Source organism: Lygodium microphyllum, chromosome 6, assembly GCF_053477565.2.
Source record: "Lygodium microphyllum isolate KBCC chromosome 6, Lygodium_microphyllum_v1.1.10, whole genome shotgun sequence".
Taxonomy (NCBI): Eukaryota; Viridiplantae; Streptophyta; class Polypodiopsida; order Schizaeales; family Lygodiaceae; genus Lygodium; species Lygodium microphyllum.
This window is the reverse complement of record NC_141140.1, coordinates 106806137-106828952: the sequence shown is the minus strand read 5'-3', so window position 1 is coordinate 106828952 and position 22816 is coordinate 106806137. Positions and strand designations below refer to the sequence as shown.

The 22816-nt window shown below is 41.0% G+C and overlaps 2 pseudogenes; one reads left to right on the top strand and one right to left on the bottom strand.

Moving 5' to 3' along the window:
• The window catches only part of LOC148034927 (uncharacterized), a 67131-nt pseudogene that overhangs the window by 30888 nt on the left and 13427 nt on the right, over nucleotides 1-22816 (top strand).
• LOC148034928 (uncharacterized) lies at nucleotides 20323-21960 on the bottom strand (annotated as a pseudogene).

Below are 22816 nucleotides of genomic sequence, written 5' to 3'. Positions count from 1 at the left end.
GACAAAGAGATTAGGAGAACTTTGGATTTCTTGTTATTGAAATAGCTATTTTAGAAAGAAGAAAAGTGCTCTCTTGTTTGTTAGATGTTATTTCAATTAAAGAGAAAGAAGACAAGTCCTCTTTTCTTTGTTAGATGATCTTCTCTGTCAGAATGATGCCCTTTCAATGAAGGCTAGCTTGACCTACTTGAAACCTTAGCAATAGTGGATTTCACCAAAAGTTTGTGTGTAAACACAACAAGCTTTGTCCTTATAAGACCGAGGCTTTTAGACATATAAGCTCCTACTAAGGGATGGGGTTATGTGGCATTGCAACTCAAATCCATGTGTAATCAATTAAAATTTTTATACATCTCAATCCATAAATTTAGTGGAAAGTTTTTTTGAACAACATCAATGTATGTTTGAATTAGACAATGAAGACGGAAAATGATTTATAGGTATTGCCAAGGTCTAATGTTGGGCTTCTAGTCCATCCATGGTTGGTAAGGTTTCTAGATAAATGCTTGCAAGGCATTCACTATAGCATTGACAATATAAAAAATGATTAGCAAGATTAAAAATGAACTATCAACACACACACACACACACACACACACACACACACACACACACACACACACACACACACACACACACACACACACACACACACACACACACACACACACACACACACACACACACACACACACACACACACACACACACACACACACACACACACACACACACACACACACACACACACACACACACACACACACACACACACACACACACACACACACACACACACACACACACACACACACACACACACACACACACACACACAGAAGACTAGCCCACTTCCTCACCTTTGTATACATGTTTGACTCTAGTGTTGCATTGCAAATCAGCAAGATCAATTTAAAGAAGCAACATATCACAATCCAAGTAGTAGTACAACGTGTGCTTGATTCCATAGGCAGTCATGTTGGGCGAAAAAAAAATCATCAAATAATGAGTGATTCATTAGTAGGCCTTCATCCTAGCATAAGCAAAAGTCATATTATTTTCAAATGTTTTTCATACATTTTTTGCACCCAAAAGGCCAACACCAGCACTGCCTTCTTTGATGCAAAACAATTGCACAAAAAATCTCTATCCCCCCACCCTTGCCTCCCAATGGTCGAAACCCATTTAGCATCCATAAGGATGCTTTTCTAAGCATTAACTAATTGTTGAGTATCTCTAAGGATGCTTTTCCAAGCACCATCCATCCATCAATCTAGCTTTGACTATTTAATCTTCACGTTGTCAAACTTAGGAAAGAGAATCATGTCATAAACAACCACCCACTACAGTCCCCTCGTTCTATTGTTGGCTATCTGATGCCTAAGAATAATGCTCCAAGGTTTATTTAATTGAATTATTTTAAGGAGGGAGAATCACAAGCACATAGACCTCTCCCTAAAAGGCTCCATCACTCTAAATGATGTAAGTTGGTCCCAAGAAATAAAAGGCCAAGACTTTACAACATCAAAGGGCAAAAAAGAGGTCTTTAGTAGCCCCTCAACTTTAACCCAATTTAATTTCTTGAAAGGAAACAAAAGGCCCACATATAACATAAATGAACATGAAATACATAACTTATCTATTAGGCTAAAGGGGATTCGAGGCCACTTGGAAAATTCACTTTGAACCTCTCTTGAAGATAAATAAATTTATGCTTCAAGGTGACCCACAAGACCCAAAGGACACTTGAATATCAAAACAAGTGACAAAGAGAGACATAAAGAGAGAGCTAGGGGTTGAAATTTGATGCCCCCTTTTTGGAAAAAATAATAATGCAAACCCCCTCTTTGTCTCTCCTTGTCTTCTCTCTCCTCATATCCTCTCTCTCTCTCTCTCTCTCTCTCTCTCTCTCTCTCTCTCTCTCTCTCTCTCTATCTATCTATCTATCTATCTATCTGTCTGTCTGTCTGTCTGTCTGTCTGTCTGTCTATCTGTCTATCTATCTACATCAAATTGTCTCTTTATCTCCTTGTTCTCTCGCTCGCTCTCTCTCTCTCTCTCTCTCTCTCTCTCTCTATCTATCTATCTATCTATCTATCTATCTATCTATCTATCTATCTATCTATCTATCTATCTATCTATCTATCTATCTATCTATCTATCTATCTATCTATCTATCTATCTATCTATCTATCTATCTATCTATCTATCTATCTATCTATCTATCTATCTATCTATCTATCTATCTATCTATCTATCTATCTATCTATCTATCTATCTATCTATCTATCTATCTATCTATCTATCTACATCAAATTGTCTCTTTATCTCCTTGTTCTCTCGCTCTCTCTCTCTCTCTCTCTCTCTCTCTCTCTCTCTCTCTCTCTCTCTCTCTCTCTCTCTCTATCTATCTATCTATCTATCTATCTCTTTATCTCCTTGTTCTCTCTCTCTCTCTCTCTCTCTCTCTCTCTCTCTCTCTCTCTCTCTCTCTCTCTCTCTCTCTCTATCTATCTATCTATCTATCTATCTATCTATCTATCTATCTATCTATCTATCTATCTATCTATCTATCTATCTATCTATCTATCTATCTATCTATCTATCTATCTATCTATCTATCTATCTATCTATCTATCTATCTATCTATCTATCTATCTATCTATCTATCTACATCAAATTGTATCTTTATCTCTTGCTCTCTCTCTCTCTCTATCTATATATTTACATCAAATTATCTCTTTCTCAATTTGTGTCTGTGTGTGTGTTGATCCCATCTCTCTCTCTTTGATGTAGAGAGAGAGATGGATATGGAAGAGAGAAGACTAGAATAGAGAGTGAGAGTGAGAAGGGATAGGTAGAGAGAGGGTGTTTGATTTTTTTTGGCTTAAGAGTGTGTGAATGAGAGAGAGAGAGAGAGAGAGAGAGAGAGAGAGAGAGAGTAAAGGTGGTGGTAGTGGCAAAGTTATAGTGGTGATGGTGATGGTGGTAGTGGTAGAAGTGGAAGCGGAGGTGGGTACATCTAAAGGTGGAATAAGTGAACTATGTGGAACAAGAATAAAGGGGTTGGCAAAAAAAACTCACTCAAAAAGCTCACTTCTTACCCTTTCCCCCTATGGGAAAATAGCATGAACTTCATGCTAATTGATTGATTAAACATCAAATAAATGACCACTTGTTGCTAACATTCAATGTAGGATTATTTATTATTTAGCAAAAAAATTTGTTACGTTTAATGAGTAGCATCCTGAAGGCTTCAATTGATCATGAACAATGCATAATGCTTGTCACTATGCTCTAAATGACCTTTGGTAAGTTTTTGGATGATTTGATCTTGAAAGAGATTGAAATTGAAGAAGAGAGATGAAGATTTGTGACTAACAACTCCATGGAAGCTTGAAAAAATGAGAAAGAAGAAGCGCTTTTTAGAAAGTAACCATAGTTTAAACCTCTGTTAACTCGTGCAAGCCTACTTTCACCAAAGTACTTATAAAAACAACTTCACAGAGAAAAAGTGATGAGCTGCCATTTGAACCTTGATCCTGCCAAAATTTTCCAAAGCTCCAATGAATAGCTCTAGATATGGTGTCTTTTATATGTGCACGGATTGCTACTCACTACGAAAGCATATATCTATTGCACCTATGGTAAAATTGATTGTCTAAAAGAAAATAGATGAAAAATGGGTATAAAAATTATTGAAAAAAGGGGTCAAAGACTGAAGCTTTGATACATCCATCGAGAAGAAATCTAAGAGAGAAGGAAAAGGCGAGAAGACTACAAAAGAGAGAGACATATTAGAAGATGAGAGAAAGATAAGAAAAAGAGAAAGAAAGAGAAGGCAACCATGGAAGCTATGCAAGGAAGTAAAGATAAGACAAACTTGATTTATTCCTGAATGATCTTGAAAAATGAGCCTCTTTATATCTTATATGCAGTGCCAACGTGGTTGGCATTATTTTCCTATTATTAATCATTTTTCTCTCTATTTTTTCTCTTTGTAAACATGGTTATTAGCATTAATTCCCAATTATTAATCATTTACACAAATATCATAATAACCAACCCAATCAAAATTTGAAAAAGCATATAAATATAGTCATAATTATTATCTCCTTTAGGACAACCCAAGGTGGTGAGTACTACAAATAGCAAAAGATAAGCTTCAGTGCTTAGCTTGCTCATCTATAAGATTGTAAACAAAATTTGAAGCTTCATAATACATACATGAATCAAGCATCCAATAGCTTGTTGATGGAGAAAGATAAGAATATCTCAATATAATTTGTTTGACACAAAGAAATATCTCCATCATACTCTTGAACTAAGTACCCAAATAATGATGCAATAGGCCCAATTTTGATGTATCAAGAGTTGAATTCAAATATCTTAAAATCCTATATATATATATATATATATATATATATATATATATATATATATATATATATATATATATATATATATATATATATATAAAATATCTCGCTCGATGGGATAGTATAGGACTGTGCAAGAATATGTAAAACTAAGCATTACTGCCATCTGGTTGCTCAAATTTATTGATATGACTGTCTTCTTTGAGTGGATCTCAAGAAGCTCTCTGGTAGGTGGATGCTTCATTAAGTGAAAATAAGTATTCTTCACACTTCAATATGAGATAATGGTTGTAGCTCCAAATATTTAGCTCCCCAAGTAGGTAGGTAGGTAACTAGGTGCTATTTAGAATTTTAGCAATGAGGTGACCAACCAACTTCATGATAAGTATGAAAATATCTAGAGAAATCTAGAAAAACTCACAAGAGTTAACTTGTAGTACATAAAAAGGTGAACATTTCATCTTTTTTTACTTTTAAAGTTCATGGTTGAATTGAGAGATATGAGCTCTATAAAATTGCTTCCAAGAAAGGTAGTAACATGAATTTTCTTCTTAACTAAAGGAAACTTTTCCACCTTTCAATACCACATGCTGGTACTATCAAAAAGTACATCCATAGATTAATTCTATGAATTTAGCTACATACTTCTACATCACCTTACCATCATAACATCATCCTTGACCTTTGCTAATCCATAAGCATTGTTCACACCTTATTGAAGAGATGCTGTGAGCTTGTATACTTTAACACCTTCCTCAAGTTTAGCAATATCTATAAATATAATCTAAAAATGTAAAATAAAGAAAGACATCTAAAGAGATAAGTAGCAATAGAAAGACTTTGAAACCTTCCATGATGAGTCTTCCCTTATTTCGCAAATTCATTTTCTTGAGGGAAGATCCATCATGCCAAGTCCTACTCCTTTTTTATAGAAGAGTTATTTTTCTAAACCTTAGTAAAGATATTAGTAACATTCTCTTTGGTATTGCAATGATGCAATACTATGTCACCAAAATGCACATTTCCTTTAAAAAGTGCTCTCTAACTTCAATAGGCTTCGTCTTTTAATGCATGACTAGAATTTTTACTAAAGATTTAGTTGAGATGTTATCATGAAGGATAGAAAAGAGATCAACAAGTTCTTTCAAGCATCTCTTCAACTAGATATCTTCACAAGTTGTTAATTAAGGCCTTTTATTAGTCTCTCTAGATGAGAGACTGACTGTATTTTTCTTCTTGGAGAACCAAGAGATTACTCCACTTCCAAGGAAGAAAGCATAATTAGAGTCATTGAATCCATGTAGATTCAACTTATCATTTGCATATAAAATACCCCAATGCTAAGATTCAAGTATCTTAGTATCCTTTTGATTGCCACCTAGTGAGACTGTAGAGGTGAACAGAAGCTCAACCGCCAAGACCCACGGACCGCTTATTGTTCAAGCATTTCAAGCGAGAAATAATGGCTACCTCTCACATAGCCGACGCGCCATTCTTCTCTATGAGTGTAGTGAGCTTACCTTGATGTCTGATTGAGTTGCTTTCTCTCTCAAGAACTCCGATAGCTCCACGATTCTTGATGCAAGCTCAAGCATCCTCAAGTCTCCACCCCAAGCTCCATTCTCCATAGCCGTACGCGAGACAAGAGAAGAGAAGAGAAGAGAAGAGAAGAGGAGAGGAGAGAAGAGGTGAGAAGAAGAAGAGAGGAGATGGTGGAGAGCTTCACCTCCTTGATCCCTCACCCTCACACACTCACTCCCTCACACTCTCACACTTCCTCCCTCAAGCAAACACTAGTAAGCAAAGAGAAGAGAAGAAGAGAAGAAGGTGAGTCTCTTGTTGCCACACACCAAAGAATGAGCTCTCATTCAATTTTTGAACTTCATATACAAAACCCTATATCCCCTTTGGGCGGTTATCCCTTTTTTACGTGGCCAGTTGCCATAGCCTAGGCCCTTTTTTCATTGTTCTCTTATCTTCCTAGCTTCCTTCCTACTGCCCATCTACATTTACAATTTGTACGTTGGCGCTCTTAAAATAAATCATGGTGCACCTTGCGCTCTTTTACAAAAGTATTGACTTGTGCTTTTTCTTATGCGCCTCTCCTTGATTTAGAACTTTTTCACACGTCTTATGTTTCTCGATTTTTCTTGGCATGCCTTCGTTCTCCATTCCACTTTTTCCTTGGCCTTGTCTTCTGCTTTAGATTTTTTAGATTTTCCACCTTGTTCATTTGAGGGTTCACATTACCCCCCTCCTAGTTGAGTGCAAGTCCCATGGCACTTGCAGGGTGGTGAGTCGGACGGTGTTGCTAGGGTGGCCAGGTGGCTTTTTGAGTTTGTATACAAGCCGTGTTGGGAGGTGGGCTAGAGGGATTTATGGAACTGGAAGGTTCTTGAGTTGGGAATGAACCCTAGTGTTGTTGGATGGATCTCGGTGGGGAGAGAGGTCGATGAGCGGATCCATATTTTAAATTGAATATGGTGTTAGATGGATCCATCTCTTGGCCCTCTACGGTTGCCTTCTCTTGCATTGTTCCAAATGAGCTTCTTCATTCACTTTTTGATTGGGGCTGCCTCAATGTGGCCCTGCTTTGTTTTGCCAGCATGGTGACATTGTCGCATAAGATGGGGAGTGCATTGCATGGATGATGGGGTCTCCAAGGCTGGTGGTTGTACCTGAAAAGAAAAGAAGGTGCACCACCAGGGGGTGTGTTCCATTGTCGTGTCGTGCAATGTGCTCATGCTAGTGGGACTGAGAGCAAGCCTGGGCGTTGCTGCTCACGTGAGGACTTAATTTGTGCATAAGGGAGGTGCGGTGTGTGTAGCTTAGGGTGACATGTCTAACCATAGGCAAGTGTTACCTCCCTAGATGTGTCTTGCCCTTGATGTGCCCTAAGCGTGAAGTGGGGGATCAAAATGAGGCTAGGGGATTAGGGATGGAATTGGCTAACTGAATCCACCAGATGCTCCTAACTTGAGGACCCCTAGGTGTACTAACTATGGTCGATGTGCAACTTGCGGTGGCGACTTGTGATATCTTTTTCTTTTTCTTTCTCTTCTTGGTTTTTTTAAATACTAATAATAAAGTTACATAGTCGTGATAGAAGTTTAATCTTTGTCATCGGAGTGATGTGGAGAAGGGGGCTTAATAGATTTATTAAGGAATCGGTGGCTTTGGAGATACCCCTTAAGATTTAGGTGGACTTGAAGGGTGGTGGTGGAGAGGAATGGATGATTGCAGCGGGTGAAGCAGGTGAAGTGGCTATCATTCATGTCCTCTAGTAGAGATAAGTAAAATGAAGGTAATAGAGCAGCTCACATCATTAGTCGGGCCATTGCACAACTATCTATAGTGGTAGGATCAAAATGGAGTACTGGAAGGATGCGGTCCTACAAGGTGGGATCTTTCCTAAGGAGTATCCTAAGCAATCTAAGGTAATTACAAGTAGTAATAAAGGTGGGGTCAGGGTATGAAGAGATTTCATTAGTGAATTGGATTAGGGTGTCATACAAGTTTTCTTATGTGAAGAGGAGGGCATCTTTATATGTAGTACAATGAGGGTTATAAATTATAGGAAATTCATAGCGGCCGTGGACAGTGGAGTCAAAATCCACTCCCACCCTTTGAGGGTAGGGCATAAAGGTTGGTTCGTTCTGCTCAAAGTGTTGAGTATTGCAAAAGGCCATCCAAGTGTCCAAGTTGGTGTCACATACCCTTTTTCTCCATGTAGGTTGGCATTCATAGCCAGGCACATACCTTGGTACTTCAAAAACTTGATTTTGCCAAAATTTGGCATCTTCAGTGGCCCATAATGTGGGGTTTTGTGCTCTCTCCTCTAGCCACTTCTGCCCAGGCCTTCCTCCGATGTTAATCACCTCCTTCACCACCTTGATGGGTAAAACCCTATGCAGGGCGGCGAGGAATCAGAAGTTAAGGTTGAAGGGGCTCCTGTCCATTTCTTGCCTTTTCCAGATTACAAAGTCTGCATGGAAAATTGTTGGGGTGTCATTCGCACATGGTGGGATAGGTGCCTGGGGTTCTCTCACTCCCTTGGCATTCCATTTTATCCTTATCTCCTCCACCATTTGTTTCCTGGGGTGGGATAGGTGCCTGGGGTGCCCTCACTCCCTTGGCATTCCATTTTCTCCTTATCTCCTCCATTTGTTTCCTTCTTTCCCTCAGTGCCACCTTTCTTTCTGTGGAGGTGTCTGCATGTTCCTACTCTTCAAGTTGTGGGAAAGGAGGCAGTGGGACAAGCTCCTCTTCATGTGATCCCATTCCAAAGTTCTCATCCATTTCTCTCTCCCGGCTTGGCCCTTGCTGTTCTTCTTTGATGAACCCAAGTGCATTCACTTCGTGTGAGGTTAGGCCTGCCAATAGGAGATAATGGCGTTGCTCTTCCAAGCTTGGGCCAACTCCACTAGGTTGTGGCGGCATTTGTAGTATTTCTGTCAATGCTCTACGAGCCAATCCCCATTTCTTTTTTATTGTTTTTATGGACTCTCCTTCCTCTGCATGAGTGATATCCAGTAGGGCATCCAAGAAGGTGCATTGCTGGGTTTGGAAGCTCACTTGGGCAGCTATTGCTCTGCTTTCAACATCCTTTCTTTTTCGACTTGAGCGAGATAGTGTTCCAAGGCTTTGACTCTTTTCTCATTCTGGCTAGCCCATTCTTCTGCCCTCTTGTTCATCTCTTCCAAGCCCTCACCTTGCCTTTGTGACAGGGCCACTATCAGTAGATCCTGCCTTTTCCATTTTTGTACAAGTTCTTCTTTTTCTTCTATTAGGCACTCAATCTCCTTTTCTAGTGTTGCTTGTTACTCCCTTTGTCTTTGCATTCCACGCTCTGCTTTTTCTTTTTCTTTTTTTCGTTCTTCTTGCTCTTGTACTCTCTTTGCTTCTAGTGTGGTGAGCTCTTCCATGCTCTCCTAGAGTTTTCTCATTTTTGTTTCGAGCTCCGCCTATTGTAGAACCAAGAGTTTGTATTCCCTTTGCATTGCGACCAGCTCGTGGTTCTCTTCCTCGAGTCTTTTTCGCCACTGTTCCTCAATTTCCTTGGCCCTCACTTCTGCTTTTAGCGAGTGGATTTCTTTTTGTTGCAAGGCCAGTTGGCGGGTCTTCTCTAACTGGAAGGCATTTGACATGTCCTTTTCTATTTCTAGCTTCACCACAACTGCTCTCTTCTCCTCCTTTTCCCTTTCCAACTGAGCATAGAGCTCCCTCACATGCTCGTCGTCGTCAGTGGGCTGTGGCTCCATAGTGCTAGTATCTATTCTTGGTCGCTTGGGCTCCTCTTGAGATTCGGCATCTACAGCAGCAGCTGATCTTTTCACTCATGTAGTTGAGGTTCCCACACTGGAGGTGGGCATTGGGGTATGTGCCTTATCGACCAAGAACTGCACCCATGCCATGAGGTTGATGGCGTCCACTGTCGTTGGGGTGCTTGGTGTTGCTGTGATGGTTGGGATATTGGGAAAGAGGGTAGACGGGTTTGGGTGGAGTGTGGCTTTGCCCTTTCCTTCACGGAAAGGTGGAGCTGTCTTCTGATGCTTGGACACTAGTTCTTGGCTTGTCCTGCCTAGGCAGGCTCATTGTTGCTAGTTCCTCCTACTTGCACTGTTGTTCTATGGACATGTGCATAGCTTGTGCCAAGTCCTCCTCTTCTTTCCTTCTCAACTCCTCCTCTTGTTCAGTAGCTTTTCTCCTCCTCTCTTCCTTGACTCTTTTATACTCATCCTTGGCTTTAAGTAGGCTTGATTTCTCTTTTTTCTTCCTCTCTTCCTCCTGCTTCTTCTTTGTCACCTTCTTTTTAGGCGTCTTTGCATTCCTCTTGTTGGATTGAGCTTCTTGCTCTTCCTCTTCTTCACTAACCATCCTATCACTTGATGGTTCTTTGTCATGATGAGGAGGTGACCTCTCAAGTGTTTCATCTAATCCCTCTTCTCTGTCTTGTGCCCCTTTTATCGCCTCTTAGATAAGGGCGGTCAAGACTCCTCCATACCCTATGAATGAGGCCTTGGCCAAGGGCTTCTTCCAGTTAGTTCCCTTTGAGACTGGGGTTTCTCCACCCGCCAGTCTGCTTCCAAGGTCAAGTGTCTTGGCTGATTGGTCTATAGTTTTCTTGACATAGTCGTTCCAATCCACTTTATGCAACGATTGAGCCACCACGCTCTCCAGCACATGCATGCTGATCCTATGCATAAGCGAATTGTATCTTAGGTAGGAGAAGAGGGCCTGGATCACCTTTTCTTGCAATCTAACCTCTGCATTGGGAATGTCCTGGATACTTATGCCATCATTTGTTAAGATACTTTCCTTCTTCATCCCCAGCATGGCATATAGACATCTCTTTTATGCCTCTTCTCCACCTTCAATTCCAACCCCAATGCCTTCTCCACTAATGCCTTGCTAAGCAAGACCTGCACTTGCTTGATTCCTTACCTACTTGCCAAGGACAGTGTCCCACTCTCCTTATTAGAGTCATACATCTTCAGGAATTCCACACACCTAGTGTGGTTAGCAAACTTTTCGATATACGTGGCGAGCTTGCACTAATCCACGATCCTCCTAACGGCTTCCTCACTGGTCACCACTCCTTCGATGTTGTGGATGCTCCTAAACCTAGGCTGGTTGTATGCTCGATTTTCAAGGGATAGGCCATACTTCGCTCTTTCCTCTTCTGTGAAGGGTAGGCAATGGGCTTGGTTTTACTGCGACATCTTCAACTCCTATAGTAAGCCATGGTTTGCCATTAGTGCTTTTTCAAATAGTTACTCACTGAAAGAAAAAACTTCATGCTTGGCAGATTAACTTATTTTTAGTGCAGAATTAGACTTTTTCCTCCAAGCAGTCTAAGTCTATTGCTTGCAAATTTTATTGTTAATTCCTCAATCACAAGTTGCTTTGTCCTACCATGGAGGTCCCTCTTGTGAGATTTTCCTTCATGGTTTTTCTTATGTGTTTGGTTTGTTTCACCTTACCTCCCCCTATTTGAATTGAGAAGAATCCTTCCTAGGATTAAAGGGTTAGAGGATAAAGGGCATTCAACACATAATCTTTGTGTTTTACCTTTTCATGAGCTAGGCATAGAAATTTTGGTTATACTCGAAATTAGCATAGCTATCCATGTCAACAGGGTGGATGCCTACGTGTGTAATGTAAGTGAGGACATTAAGCAAGAAGTTGCCAGAGTCCACGCGACTAGCGCCATGCAACTCTTGCCAAGTGAGGATGCGATCTAAATAAGGATCTCCCTCGATGTGTTCTTCCAAGGGTCGGTTATGAATGGAAGTCAACACCCTATAAGAAGTTGGAGCGATATAGATTAGGTCATATTCAAATGCCTTGATTGTGCATCATTGTTTAGCATTGGTTATTATTTGCCATCCCTCTAGTTCCCATTAGAAGCATAAAGCATACCATTTCCGCAAGAAGGAGGAGACGTGGTCGGTAATATGTTTCAACTACTTGATTTCTTGGTTTGTGGCCATGATTATATTCTTGCGATATGACGAAATGAGACGCTGCTTGATTGCTTGTTCCTGGGATATCTCAGTTGCAATTAACTCTTGGGCTGATTCGAAAGCCTTAACAAATACAAATTCCGACTTCTCCCAAGAGCAAGGGAGTGTTCGTACTTCCATTGTTATAGGTTCTTCCAAAAGGCCTAAGTCTAGTCAATCATAGCTTTTGACCAAGGTCATGAAAATAGCGTTCAAGCACCGAAGGCAAGCAACCAAGTCGTCCCCTGTATTTTTAGCTAAGTCCATGGCCAATGTTAGAATTGATCATCGCTCATAAGAGGGTCGAAGGCTTGTGGGGTGGTTGAGGCTTAACAAGACTAGAGAGTTCAGCAGCTAATAGTCGTAGTTTGGGTTGCTCTTTAGGTTAGAGCTTGGCCTCACATTCGATGGGTTTGGTGGTAGTTGCGGTTGTCATGCTACTAGATGCATTTGAGATCTGAGAGGTATCATCAGTGCTAGAGCTGGGCATTTTGCTAGTAGCAGGTTGCGATTTTGGACGGTAGAGTGGTTCAGGCCCTATTGAGCTAGACTTTGGAGGTTCTATGAACTTAGCAGCTTGATTCTCTTGTGTTGTGAGTGTCTCTGCCATGATGTTTTATGTGGTTAAGCTTGAGGGTGGCGTTTTAGTAGGGCCTTTGGTTGTTTTGGCATTAGGCAGCCAAATTGAGGTGTTACTTGCATAGTAGCCTTGTGCATGCAATAAGGCCTTGGAGACCCATCGTGGCTTGACCGTACATTGATATTTATAGTTTTGTCTTGACTTCCTAGGTTTTGAGTGCAGATCATTATCTTGGTGAGGCTGTGGGTTTCTATTCCTAAGTTGTGCTCTCTGTTTAGGTACCCATTTGAACTAGGGCTCATGGGCTTCAGCATTGTTTCCAGTGGGTTTCTGGCATCGAGGTTTGGTAGGTTGTGACAAGTCACAACCTCCCTCATTAGTCTTGATGGTGGGTTCCTCTATCGGTGGCTTTGCGGTCTTGGAACAATGCAAACATTGCCCATGGCTAGGTGGATACGCTGCGATTGATAGTCAACATTGCAACGAGTTTTCTTCTTGAAAGATTTTCCTAACAGTGATTCCATTTCTGCATTCTTATTGTTGGGAAACACATAGAAGATTATCAGTACACTTTAAGACTTGATAGAAACTGCAACCTTGCACTTTCCTAACAGTGCGTAGGGTTGGCCTCCATAAGGGGTGAGATTAGCGTGAGTGGCTACTGCAACTACAGTTTGCCAATTTGGGTCTAATGGTCATGAGTCAAGATATTAAAATCATCTCCCTCATTGATCAATGCATTGATGGTGCATGTGTCTTTAGCAGACCATCATGCGTAGGTAAGCTAGTGGTACTACTTCCTCATCCTCATCGTCCACCTCAGTGATAGTGGCTACTCGTATGTGGACCGAGGGTGCTGGCATTGGGGCTCATGCTATGGGTGCATGGGAGGGAAATACTTCTTTATGCGGCTGCCATTAAAGAAGCCTATGCCCTCCTCCTCTAGGGTTTCTAGTTCGACGTTGCCAGTTCGGTTGATGGTTTGAACCTTAAAAGGTCCTAGCCCTCGAAACTTCAGCTTTTTCTTATGTCCTTTGACTGAGTATGGCAGTACTAAGTCACCCTGTTTGAAGTTGTGCTGCTTGACATTCTTGTCAAACCAACTTTTGAATCTTGCCTTCTCGCATATGAGTGCATGGGTGGCTAGAAGTTAGGTTTTCGTTAAGCGTTTGAGTCCAATCAAGTGTTCCATCCATGCCCCCTTCCCATCCCATCTTTCTTGAGGGGCAATCCTGAGGCTTGGTACGAAGAATTCCAAGGGAAGGATTACCTTTGCACCATATGTCAATCTAAAGGGGGTCTATCCTATAGTTGTCTTGTACACTGTGCAGCAGTAGGCCCACAAGGCTGTTGAGAAACACGGATCTAGAGCATGGCTATGGTGGTTCAAAGACGGGAAGAAGACTCATGTAGACATAGATTCAGACATTGACTGTCACACAAGTGAATTAGGTTTCAAGATTGAGACTTGAACTCATAAACACAATCTTGTGTGTGGACAATGGCACTGACACTTTACTGGAAAGAAAAGAGTACTATCATTGCGTTAAGAAAAGGAAGCAAGTACAATGCTTTATAGGAAAGTAGGAAACTGCAGTAGGCACCACTGTGCATATGGGATAGGTAAGCCTGCATGTCCTTGGCCCTGAAGCTCCATACAAAGAGGCTGTTAGTGAGTGTGCTTGCTAAATCTAACATCCCTCCTCAATCACAACTAGAAAGGCACAAAGTGTGTAGAGGATGTAATGAAAACCACCTGCAAAGTGTGGGCACACCACAAACATGGTAGACACCAGAGGCTGTCGCAGAAAAGGCTAAGTGTGGGCATCAAAACATGATGGACATCCAGAGGCTGTAACAGGGGCCTCACAAAGTGTACAGGGACTATAGTGCCAAGTTATATGAGGAGTTTACAAAGCTTATGGCAAGAAGCATTAGGGCTAGGAAATAAAAGGCTTTTAAAACAGTCTATCAGAGTAATGAGAATAGAAGGACTGATGAGGCTTGTCCTTCTGATCCTGGTGGTCTTCATCTTCATCTTCATCTTCATCTTTTGGTCCATGGTCTTCTTCTTCTTTCACAGCTGCAAGATAGGCCTTTTGGGACCTCTTCCTAGCATGACAGAACTTCTCAGTGTGTCCAGTCCTTTTGCAGAAGTCACAGAAGAGCGGTTCCTTTTTACCTTTGTATCTGTTGTTTACATATAACATTTGTTCATCCTTTGAAGTGCTAGGCTCTTCTTTGCTTTTAAGTTTCTTTTCTTCCTCTAGTACAGAGGCTTTAATATCAACAAGTTGAGGATCAGGCATATTGGTTAGAGTGGTTGATACATTATCATAGGCACGAGGCAGACTTTTTAACAAGACACCAATACAAACATCTTCATCCATATTTAGCTTTATCCCTGCAAGTTGGGTTAGGAGACTTCCATGTAATTTAGATGGGATCCCAGGGATGTATGAGGCTTCATATCAAGTCGGAAAAATTCAATCAATAGACTATACTTAGATGACTTTGACTATGCACCAAATAAGGTATCCAATTTGTCCCAAGTGTCATGGGACGTGTCACAAGCATCCACATGATGGATGTAGCTGTCATCCAATTCTAGCTTAATGATGGCTTGTGACTTGTCATCATTCTTCTACCAAGTAACTGCAAGGTCTGCATCTCGAGGTTTCTTTTCTTTGCCATTTGTGATGGCCCAGAGACCCTTCTTCATCGGGATGAGCTTGATGTGGGTTTGCTAGGCGTGAAACCTGACTCCCTTGAACCGAGCATTTAGAGAGTCTTTTCCCATGTTGGATGGTTGGAGCAGCAGCAAATCAGCTCCAAGATTCTCAGATTTTACAAGTGAAAGAGCAGATTACAATGTGTCAAGAGACACAAGTAATGGTAGTGTGAAAACACACTATGTAGAGACTTGATGTTGAGCTTGAATCTTCCTTGCTCGGGGTCGTCGATCCTTCTTCAATCTTCTCAAGTCCTTCCCCTCCTTGATTTGGTGCTGGGACAATAGATCAGAGTGGCAGTGGGTTGTTCCAGGTGGCAAGAGAGAGAAAATGATGAGATTTTTGAGCTTTGATGAAACTGGCTATGGCTGACAGTTTAGGGTTTTAGACAGGGCCCTGGTTTTTTGCAGATTGCAGGAGCTGTAGTTGACCATTTTGAAAACTTTTTTTATAGAAATGAATCTTACTTCAAGCTCTTCCAAAGCCCTATCTCCTCATCAAGATAGCAGCATGTACAGCGCGTGCAGAGTGGACAAATACATCAGGCGCAGATTTCGTTAGTAGCCACGAATTTCAACAATGCCATGCTGGTTGATCAACAATGCGGATGATTTTTGTGCCAGGATGGAGTTCCCTAAGTAGATAAAGATATGTCTAGAAGAGAATTCATAAAGATATGCTCTATAGAGAGAGATATGAAGGCTCCATGGAGGGTATGTCCTGCAGGTCATAGTTGAAGACTATGGCAGTGACTGAGAATTTTCATAATGCTGAGCTTCAGATAGCCAAATGCATGGATTGATGTGATATAGGGAAGCTTTCTGAGTTGGGGAACACTTTTCCAGAAGGAAGCTCCAAGAGATTTGACCTGTGGAGTGAGATATAAGCGACTCAATCTGACAGGGTGCTACTGTCTATGGCTACCATGGAAGCTCAAGTGAAGGTAGAGTTGGGATATGAAGTCATGGGATGAAACTGAGCTGACCAGAGATTAATATGAGCTGAGAGAGAATAGAGGAGAGCTAATCCGAGCTGAGCCATGCCCGAAGCGGCTCTGATACCATGTTGAGAAACACAGATCTAGAGCATGGCTATGGTGGTTCAAAGACAGGAAGAAGACTCATGTAGACATAGACTCAGACACTGACTGTCACACAAGTGAATTAGGTTTCAAGATTGAGACTTGAACTCATAAACACAATCTTGTGTGTGGACAATGACACTGACACTTTACTGGAAAGAAAAGAGTACTATCATTGCATTAAGAAAAGGAAGCAAGTACAATGCTTTATAGGAAAGTAGGAAACTGCAGTAGGCACCACTGTGCATATGGGATAGGTAAGCCTACATGTCCTTGGCCCTGAAGCTCCATACAAAGAGGCTGTTAGTGAGTGTGATTGCTAAATCTCAACAAAGGCTGCCATCACCTCACTCTTCTATGCTTCTCTCTCTCTCTCTCTCTCTCTCTCTCTCTCTAAATGCATATGCATGCACGTGTGTGTGTGTGTCTCCAACACTTCTCAAAATGCATGAGTAGCCTTAAACCTTAGAGATTAAGGATTATATGGCCTTTGTCCAATGTTTTTCTCCCTCTCTTTGGCATTTTTCAATTATTTGTCTTGCTTTATGTATCATCTTTGATCACCACAAATCTATAAGATTGTTTTGGGCGAGGAGCTTCCTTTTGTGATTACTTTTCGGATTTCACAACAGAAAGATGGAGCTTTGATGATGATGATGAAGATATGGATGATGACGGTGGTAAGGATGGCAACAATGATGATGCCACATGTTGATGAGGATGACACCAAGAATAGCAATGTTATTTATTGAATTGACAAACCGTTTGAAAGTTTTAAAGTTTTTCAACTAAGGTTATTACATCCTATCTCAAAATTTGAATTGAATTTTTTGGAACCAAAATTACCATTAGTTGGAAATTGTTGTGGTCGCTTGTCTCGTCCGCGGATCTTGTCTTTAGTGTCATGGGCCAAGGAAATTGCATCTTCAAGGGTTGTTGGCTTGAACATATTGACTTCCGCATAGAAATGTCCAAGTAGGCCAGACATAAACTTGCGTTTATGAGTTGCTTCAGGTACATCTTCGAGCATACATAGTTGCAGTAGGGCATTCCAAAAACGTTCAGTGTATTGGGAAATAGGTTCACGATCCCTTTATTGTAGAAGATCCCATTGCTTGATGGATTTTTCATGGAATTGAGGAGGAAGGAAATTCTACAAAAAATTTCTTTTGGAAAGTCTCCCAAGTAGTGGGACAATCAATGCTCTTGCGGACTACAGTCCACCATAAGGATGCTCGGTCAACTAAATGGTTAGTGACACATTTAATTTTGTCTTTCTCAGCATATGTTTCTTCATGAAAGTAATCATCAAATTGACTGATAAAAGCAAGTACAATCTTTCCATCGCGTGATCCATTGAAAGTATGAAATTTGAAGTTTCTTTTACTTATCTTTGTTTCTTTGCGAATGGATTGGGCTTCAAGCATTGCATCGATGGTACGTCGTATAAGATCTTCGGGTTGTGATCCATCTTGGTCGGTGGTAGATCGTTGCAAATTGGCCAATTGAACTTGCAAAGCTTGTCGGGCTCTTCGTTCTTCTTCAAGCTGCATCATAATCAAATCCAACTTTTGCTCCATTGTTGGTTCGGGTAAATCTCCTTTAGCCATAAGATCGTCCATGTTTTGTTCAGTCATCCTGCAAAATTCCAAAAGACCTCACACTCTCAAAATCTTATTAGCGGGATGAGTGTAGCTCAAAGGCGGGTTTACAAGGCTTGTATATTTTGTTTGGCTTTTGTAATATTTCTCCTTTACGATTGCGGAATTCGTTGTCACAACCACCTTCCAAGAGAATAGTGTTGCGTGGAAACTGCGTATAGTCTGCGTGTGAACTTCTATTTTTGCTGAAACTGGTTCAGCAAGACTGTGAGTGTGAACAGGGACTTCTAGAGAGCAATAGACTGATTCGTGTGCTTCTGAGTACCAACTACCTCTAAGGTAGTTGTTGAGGAAGTCTTTAGTGACCTTTGTGACTTGAATTACTTAGGAGACTTGGACCACTTGGAGGACTTAAAAGCTTGAATCTTTTTTTGATTAAGCGTGGATTTAAAGGACATGAGTATGTCCTCGCCAGCGTTGACAGCGGGCAGTACATACTGCCGCCGCAGGCGCAGTAATTCGATGTATGAAGCTTTTTTTTAAATTAAGCTTCTTGTAAAGTAAAGCTTAATAAGCTTTTTGCTTTAATCTTGAAAGGTATGGAGGATCTCCTTATTTGTATCATGACGACTTGTTGAAGGAAGTATCCACGTGGTCCTTCGCCTATAGAGGTTGGTCTCTCGCGACGATCAGAGGGTGCAGAATGGGGTTCTTGACTACCAGGAACACGCTGGTATCGATCATTCACGATGAGACTGACTATAGAGCTCGATCGTTCTAGGAGCTCCACCATCACGCAAGATGGTAAGCGATTTGAAGCTCTCAATCTCAGCTTCGCTCTGATACCACTAGTGCACAGATTGGTCGCCGTATGCACGCGTAGTGAGCGTCAGAAGGTCCCCAAGAATAAAAGAACTCTACTTTTTACACAAAAACCAATGAAGAAAGCTTGCACGACATGAACAAGAGACCAATTGGGTGCAATCTCCCCCCATGCCTTGTGTGAGCGCTCCACAAAGCATGTATTTAATATATTATTCATCTTCAAGCTCAAATAATAGCCCAATTTACAAAATAGCACGCTTTAGCTTTTGAGTTTGCTTTTGTGCCACTAAAGAATTAAAGCTTTTGGGCACCCAAGAAGTCAGGCGGTACCCAAATATAATGTCCAATACAAGTATTTAAATGTGCGCCCATGCGCATAGTACAAAAATAATAAATAAATATCAAGCGCTTTAATAAATAAGCGCGACAAAATATAGGCGCCATGCCTAAGATACGCACCCATCAAAACTTGATGATAATTTGAATACACGCTATCCTCCAATGCTTCCCAATGCCACTACTGCTCACTCTACACATCAACTGAAGCATTCACAATTGTTAGAAAAATAATACAATTAAACTAACAAAAGTGAATACCTAGCAGTCTTCAGCTACAAAAATAAATTGGTTAGAAATCAATCCTAACCTTAATTTATTACGAGTGCGTACTCTAAACTCATAAGCGTTTATTAATTTAAATATGTATTTTGCGGAATCACCCACTATGGAATCACCCATGTACACATAAAATTAACAAAACGCCCGAAAAGGATAGGCGTCCCGATCGACTTCTCGCACAAAGAATCCACTTTGTATATGAGTCCCGATAATAAAATTTTACGAAATCCACCGCAAAACCTCACAGAATCCACCGTGGCAGGGAATCCACTGTGGAATATTCCTCCTGGCATCATGTCGATCCTCCCAGCTCTTGAAAATAGAAAAGAGCCATAGCATATCTTTGTGTTCGTCATCATTGTTTCATAGTAGCATATAAGACCATCTTGTCCCAAGTGCCTTTGAACATATGTAACCATGGATTCCTTGGCTTTGGCAAGACTGGCGAAGTGTCTCCTCATGTGAGATCAAGACTAGGAGCCAAGCTTGCTCTCTATCAAATAACCAACTCATCATGAATGTGGATGTCAATTCTAGCTCTAGGGTTTGAACTTGCCAGGCTTCAATTGATGCGTTAAGGACATCCCTCTTTGGAACCTGTGCAGAGGCTTTCCTACCCCATCTCACTAGTCACACTCCCTTTGTGGCACGGGAGAGTTGTGACGGATGATTGCATTACTTGGACTAGAAAGTAGTAGCGGAAGGGGCAGTCAAGCTGCTTTCTTAGTCTGAAGAAGTGGATTCCTTCTGTGCCTTGGACTTCTACGGGTGAACAGAGGATTGTAGTCAAAGTTTGGGGAAGATGATGACTCATTAGAGGATTTGCATCGGCTTCTTAAGGAGTTCATGATGACTCAACTTCAAGCATATCTCCATAGAAGTAGTAATAAGCTTGCAACTTACAAAAGATCAAAGATATAAAGGACGAGTTTAAAAATCAAGAACTAAAAACAAAATACAAATGACATGTCAAGAAGAAGCAAAAAGAAAATACAAATACATCAAACATCTATCTCATCTAGAATCTCTTCCTCTTCGTCATCCTCATTAATTTCATTATCTTGATTCTCTTCTTCAGCATCCTCCTCCTCTTGATCTTCAACTTCTTGCATGGAACTTGGATTGTTTTCATATTTATGAAATCCAATATAAAGATCACAAGTATACTCAGATTTCATCTTTGTTAGCAAACGCAAGTTTGCATTAACAAAGACTAAATCATCAGTCTTCTGAGTGCCTAGCTTGTTTCTTTTCTTTGTGTGCATACGACTAAATGTGCTCCAAAGTGTTTCAAGTGCAGAAGATGCACAAACTTGGCTTAAGATTTTGATAGCCTAGTTTTGCAACTCTGGAGAATCAACTCCATAGTTCTTCCACCATGTAACTGCACCTACATGGAATCTACAACAGTCCAAAATAATGTATATTTAGAAAAGCTGTATTAAAACTTTATATAAATTGAAAAACTAAGGAATTTTGTGAATTACCTATCACATTATGCATCAAGCCAGCCAAACATGCCTTCTTTGTTGCAGTAGTTAGCGAGTTGAAATTTGATTAATCAACGTTCCTCAGGACTTGCCACCAATTTCTAAAGTGTGGTATTCTAGCCTCGAGTTACTTCATCATTCGATTGGACTTTCTTTCCCTTGTATTGGAACTCTGGATCCAAATTGTAAGTAGCACAATGAAGTGCTGACTAGTATTGGTTCCATTTGTTGACTCCAAGCTCCTCAATTTCTTGTTTCTTAGGTGGAGCAATATTAAGAGCACGGATGTTTTCAATGAGACAATCCATTGCTTTGTACACTTTATTGATATACGGTACATCACCATCCACTTGCCGCAAGAGATTTACCATGGGTAAGCATGGAAGAAGCAATTGCTTTGCTTCCTGCCCATACTCATCTTGGGTTATTGTTGTGTAGCACAACTGGGCCAAAGATGACTTTGAAGTAGACCATGATGCCCAAGATGGACGAGCGACCATTTGTTTTAAAGCTGGCCTCATGTTGTATAGCCGACGAAGCATAAGGAAATTATAGGAAAACCTAGTCTCTTAATATTTTAGTAGCTTCTTTTTGGCAAATTGCCTATACAAGGCTAGAGAGAAATGATGGCGGGTGACAAAAGAAATGATTTCCTTGCCTGTAACAATTGTACTCTTGATCCATGCTAATGCTCCAATGTCTTTCAATAAATTATTAAGACAATGGGCCATACATGGACTCCATGTGATATGGGGATACTGTTGCTCTAGTAAGGCACATGTAGCCCTATTTGTTGCCTTTGCATCAAAGAAAAATTGAATTACATTCTTGGTTCCGACATACTCAACAGCCTCAGCCCACATCTCACATAAGACAAGAGCTGTCTTTTGCCAGGTACTACACTCTGTGGATTTTATATATAGAGGCTTGCCATGACATGCAGCAAGGACACCTTCTAGGGAATGACTGTGTATGTCAGACCAACCATCACCTATGAGACTCACCCCGTAGGTATCCCACTATTGTTTAATCGGTGTGATGGTAGCCTTTACATTGATCACTTTCTCTTGTAGAAGTTTCTCACCCACGTAGTGCATCATAAGAGGGAGGTTGGTAGGAAGGGCCAAACTAGGCTATTTTAGAAACCATCTCCTTAAAAAAGGATATTGTGCCACATTAAATGGAATTCCATATGATTTAAAAAAATGTGCGATAGCTGCATCTACTTGAGCCTTCCTTTGTGGGTGCCATGCTGTGAAAAATTTGCCTTATTTTCTACGAGGGATGGATGATGTACCTTGTGTTCCATTGCTTGTCGCAGTCGTAGGAAAAGTGGCAGATCGATTTGCTCTACTCTCACGAGCTCGACCTTCACTAGTGGTAGTTGTAGTTGAAGGCATTGATGCTCGGATGACGTGAGTGTCCTTTGGGGGCCTAGTTTCAGGATACATCTTGACATCCCTTGCCATACGAGCATGATCCTTTGGTGGTATCTTGTCACAACCATTGATACCATGATTGGGGACATTAAGGAGATGCACCATCACTCGATCAACACCTCTGCCTCTTTTGATGCCACAAAAGTGGCACTCAAAGCGTATTGCTCCACTCGCCTTGCTATTGTAGGATCCAAGGATGCTAACTTGCTGCCACCAATAGTCACTTTGGGTCATCTCTTTCTCTCTCAGGGTTTCATTTAGTTGGGCTTCCATGGTTTGAGGCCTCATTATGAGGTAACAAGGAGAGAGAGAGAGAGAGAGAGATTATAAGATAAGAGATTGTGTTGAGATTTCACTTTTGGGAAAGAGAGAGGGAGCAACGGAGAAAGAGAGATGTATGAGTGTATGAGGTTTAAGCTAAATTGAAGTGTGTTGAACTTGGAGGCTTGTTGAAGTGTGCTGAAGCTCGAGCTGAATGTGTGTGCGGGATGTGAATGTTTGAGGCTTAGGATGAATTGAAGTGACTTGTGGTTTGGTCCTTGAGTGAGATGAGTTCACTTGATGCT